We start from the raw sequence: 4560 nt of genomic DNA on the forward strand, positions 1-4560 counted from the left end.
CCTGCCCCAAGTGCAGCTCCAGCCCAATTCCCCCTGCCGGGAAGAGCCCAGTGCAGCCCCCAGCCCCAGCCCGCAGAAGAAGGCCACCCTCACCCTGCAGGCAGATCCAGGGGCACATGCGCCCCATGGCCTCCCAGGGTGAGAGTTGCCCCTCCCCTCCTCATACCCCCCAAATGAGTCACTTGTGGCTCCATCCCATGCCCTGCCCCAGCTGTGCAGTACCTGCCCCTGCCCCACTCCTTCCCTCACTATGGGGGTCTCAATCTACCCCTGCTTCCCTCACAACAGACTTACCAACCAGGCCCAGCTGCTCTCTATGCTGCCAGGCTGCGCTTCTGGCTGCCTGCATGCTGTACTACAGCTGCGTGCATGCACAGAGCATTTACTGGTGACATTATTGGCCACATCAGCCAAAAGAAATGGATTGCCAATACTGTCAATTTTCCTTATAATGGTGCCAATCTGATATGGGACCAGGCTGCACGCAGGGTGGGCAACAGCGGCACTGGGAGGGTACACCTCTAATTTTAAGTTACATCGTTGTTAACAGGGCAGTATGGCACTTTAAAAAGGGAGCAGGCAGGCCTGTTGAAGAAATCTAGCTGTGGGCCATTGGTAATGAAGGAACATCTCACTAGCAGGAGAGAAGAGAGCAGAGAGAATTGAATTGGGTAAAGCAAGGGCCACAGTTCTATACCAGGTCAGAGCCAAAGGGGCTGTACCTACTGCCAATAGAAGGACTAATGGCTTTTGTTTGGGTTTTTTGTTTGCTTGGTACAAGGACTGTGGTTGTGTGTGTTTAAAGGATTGGCTGAAGAGCTAGCTAGGGAGCAAAGCCAGTCCGCAAAGCAGCAGGCTCACCAACCCAAACATATTAATCAACTTTTTTTTTTTTACCAAGAGTTAGTAAAAATTGCAGCATTCCAGAATAAAGATCAAATGCCATAAGCTTTAGTGCAGGGTTCTCTCATTTTCAACCATTTTACAAATAAAAGTCAAGTTTGAAATTCTGCATCATTGTGGTAATGAATATTTTCTTTTAATTAGCTGTGTACACACTAAAAAGCAGAACTCCCAACTACTTATTTTTCCATGTTCTGCAATATACTTGAATGGGAGCTATAGAAAAATCATTCCAGGGAACCACAAAACAAAATTTCTAGATGTAGGACTGAGATCCTTCTTTCTGATTCTTTGTGAAAGTTGTTTTAGTAGGAGAAAGCCATGCAAACTAAACATAGGTAATGAGTTTACAGAACATCTTTCATTTATTGTTTTCCATCTTAGACCTTCACTGAGAGCAGTTTGTGCATATAGGAACATGGGATTTCACAAATGAAGTAGAGGTTTTTCTGGAAATAAATGGCCAATTGTGGGGAAACATCATTGGGCAGCCTGAAAAATCATTGATTTTCAAGGCATACAGGGAAAAAATCTTATGCACTGAGGGCTGATGTGGTTTATGTATTCTATTCTGATTTAGGAGTATTAGCCTTCTCTTTCCATTAACATTTATGCTAATACACCAAAAGACAAGAGGTGCCTAGAGCCCTGAATAGTTGTTTCTGTAATATAGGATTTGCATAAATCTAAATATCAGTTTCATAAGAACTTAATCACATTCATTACTAGATTTCTTATTTAGCTGAGCCTAAGGGCTAGTTATGTTAGAAGCCCTACTGAGACACTGTACATTGTCATGGGCAATTCCTTCCCCAAAGGCCAAATCTTCATCTACCCACCTACGTAAGGCAAGTATGGAATGAGGCTGAAGTTCAGACTAGGGAAAGGAAGGGAGAAAGTTGGTGAGAACAGTCAGATCATAAAATGGAAGTGTAACAGGAAGCCAAAGGCTCCTGTTAGTAGATAGTGGAAGACAAGAGATGATCTGCACATCAATAGGTGGGAGAAACAGGGCAGACATCCCCTGACTTATGTCTGCTGGTATACAGGCAGCAGAGCCATGCTGCAACCCCGTGGGGAGCAGAGCAAACTGCCTATTAGAACTAAAGAGGCAAAGCTGTGCCAGAAGAAAAGCATCACCTGAGTAGAAGAGGCTGCACACAGAGGCACTTAAACGCCTGGCACTTTGAGCAAGGAGTGGGCAGGGGAGGGGTCAGGTCTGTGCTCCAAAGGAAACAGCTCCCAGGAGGGGAAGAGCTGTCCGAGAGACCCTAACTGGCACAGAATGTCCTTGACACAAAGAGGTGAGAGCCTGGTTTACCACCAAAGCTGGCCATGTGTTGTTTAACCCCAGGAAAGGGGAGGAAAGCTTTTTTCTTGTTTCTTAAGTGGAAGCTTGGCTTTTTTTGTTATAGTTAAACCATCAGACTGGATGTGGTTAAAAGGAAAGACAAGGAGGCCACAGGGGTGCCCAAGGAGCAGGTAGGTGTTTTGAACCCTGCCAGGGTTGTGCACAAGACACAGGCAGGTGGGAACTATGAGAGTCAAAGCCTGAGTAGCAAAGGTGAGAGAGGCAGCCTGAGGCTGGTTAGGCTAGGGCCAAAGCCAGAAAAGGGCAAAACTGGGCTGGTATAGTGGGCCTGGGCAAAGGGGGACCCAGCCAGAAAAATGAGGCCAAAGCCAAGAAGACTGAAGCTCAACAAGGGATTGGGGTGTGAGTGAGTCAAGTCTTGCACTGGGGACAAGCTTCCCCACTAAAGTGCTAATGGGTATGATCTGCAAGGTTTGGACATAGCTGTAGGGGTGGAAGGGGGCCATGAATCTAGCTAGCCCTTAAGGCCAGCAGGGCCTGAGGAAACAGGCAGTGAGGGCAAAGTGACAGAGAGGGCCCTATAGAATCACCAGCCCTGGGAGGCAGCCTTCCCTCATACCTTTCCTTTAACATCAAGGCATGGTAGGCAAGTGAGTAGGTTGAGAACCAGGAAGAATCAAGAAGGGGCCGGACAGGATAGAGGTGGCCACTAGGGACAACACGATGGCCCTTGAATGCTGTCTTGTCACAGGCAGGTATAAACTTCTCTGTCTTTTGGTCCCTGCTTTTCCAGTCAGATGGAGCAGTTACAGCCTCCAGCTAGGTCTCCCCACATTTTTAACTTCAAGGCCATGTGCCAGAGAGGTGGGAAAGGGAGTCACCAACCTCAGTCTTAGGATAATCCACTGGTAAAGAGGGCCCTCTCTGTGCTCAAGCCACAGGGCATAAGAAGTGTTATGAAGTCCTTAGCTCAGGCTGTAATAATTCATACTTTGTTTCTTGGTTCATCCCCCCTGCACACAAACAAGAACAATTATTATTTTAGGGTAGTGATTCTCAACCAGGGTGTTACAGCACCCTGAGATCCTTTCAAGGGTGCCGCATGATGACATGCAGTGTTAGCACTGTTAGGTGTACAAACATGATTCACAGGATAAGCCCAGAGACTTCAAATAGGAATCCATACTGTTAAAAATATTCGGACCTGTTATAGTCTTTTTGACTTCTTTGCAACAAAAGAATTGCTCTATTGTTTTTTAGTCAAAAAACAACAGAAAACTAAGAGCTGGCAGTTTACAAGGGATGCCTTCAGTCCAATGAGGTTAAGAACCAGTGGTTTAGGGTACAGATACACATGCCTGCAGCACTCTTTGCTGAGGGAGATTCCTGGTAATTCCACACTTGAGTGGAGATGTGGTCTGGCTTATTCCTACTTTACTCCTCCTTCCCAGTACAGAGGTCTTTCTACAGCTTCTCATAACTGCTATTAGGTGTTGCTGTTCACATTGGAAACTGAAAGAAAAGGAGACAGTCATTTTGTACGCACTTTTATCAAGTTTGCATATACTGGCTATGAACCGAAACCATAACACAAGTTACTTGTGCTTGTGTCATATCCAGCCACCTATGACTCTGTAGTCTGAATGACCAAGTACCCATTTACTAAGGCTGCCTTCAGCATGTGTCTTAAGTGAAACTGTAGCAAAACCCCCAGTTTTACTTTTTCTTTTATTTTAAAATACAACCCTTCCCCAACTATTTCTGACTTTTTCTCTCCCTCTCTATTCCCTGTAGATAAGCATGAGTAAGCTAAGACATAAGATAATCTTTACCATTTTTGTAGCAAGTGTTTTTTCTTCTCTCTCTCCTTTGATCCACTGTTTTATATTGTATAATTATTATGTTTATATTGATTATTACTGTGTGATTACTGTTTTTTACAGTTTTTTTTAATTGATACTATATGATTTACATGTGTAAGTTAGCATAAGTAATGTCAAGTTTTGTCAAGTTTCCATTTGGAATGTCAAGCCTCCATCTTGTGTCCTCTGCCCAGGTGTAACCTATGACATGTCTAACCAATCTCATGTAAACTGGTTCCTGAATAAATGGGGATGAATAAGGGTGCTTGAGATACAATGATAGCAGGCCTCTACTGAATAATCAACTCAACGACTGGACCATCAGCACAACAACCAGACCATTGCTTTTCATTGACTCATGCAGGAACCATAGACCCAGTTATTTGAAAGACAAAGACCCTACAGAAATCAGCCAACCCACTATTGCGACACAGACACCTGGAAATGCATGTCCTTGCCTGGAGTGTACATGCTCAGTACATC

General features: G+C 44.9%; 1 long non-coding RNA gene across 1 annotated transcript in view; it reads right to left on the bottom strand.

The window, feature by feature from the left end:
• Positions 1 to 4071, bottom strand: part of LOC109290124 — a 19661-nt gene extending 15590 nt beyond the window's left edge. Inside the window, exon 1 of the long non-coding RNA XR_002095532.1 lies at positions 3961 to 4071. This is a non-coding gene — a long non-coding RNA (uncharacterized LOC109290124). The remainder of the gene's footprint in view (positions 1 to 3960) is intronic.
• Between the last annotated feature and the right edge of the window lie 489 nt (positions 4072 to 4560).

The sequence above is a fragment of the Gavialis gangeticus genome, unplaced genomic scaffold (assembly GCF_001723915.1).
Source record: "Gavialis gangeticus isolate Ggan-Ray unplaced genomic scaffold, GavGan_comp1, whole genome shotgun sequence".
In the NCBI taxonomy this organism is placed as follows: domain Eukaryota; kingdom Metazoa; phylum Chordata; order Crocodylia; family Gavialidae; genus Gavialis; species Gavialis gangeticus.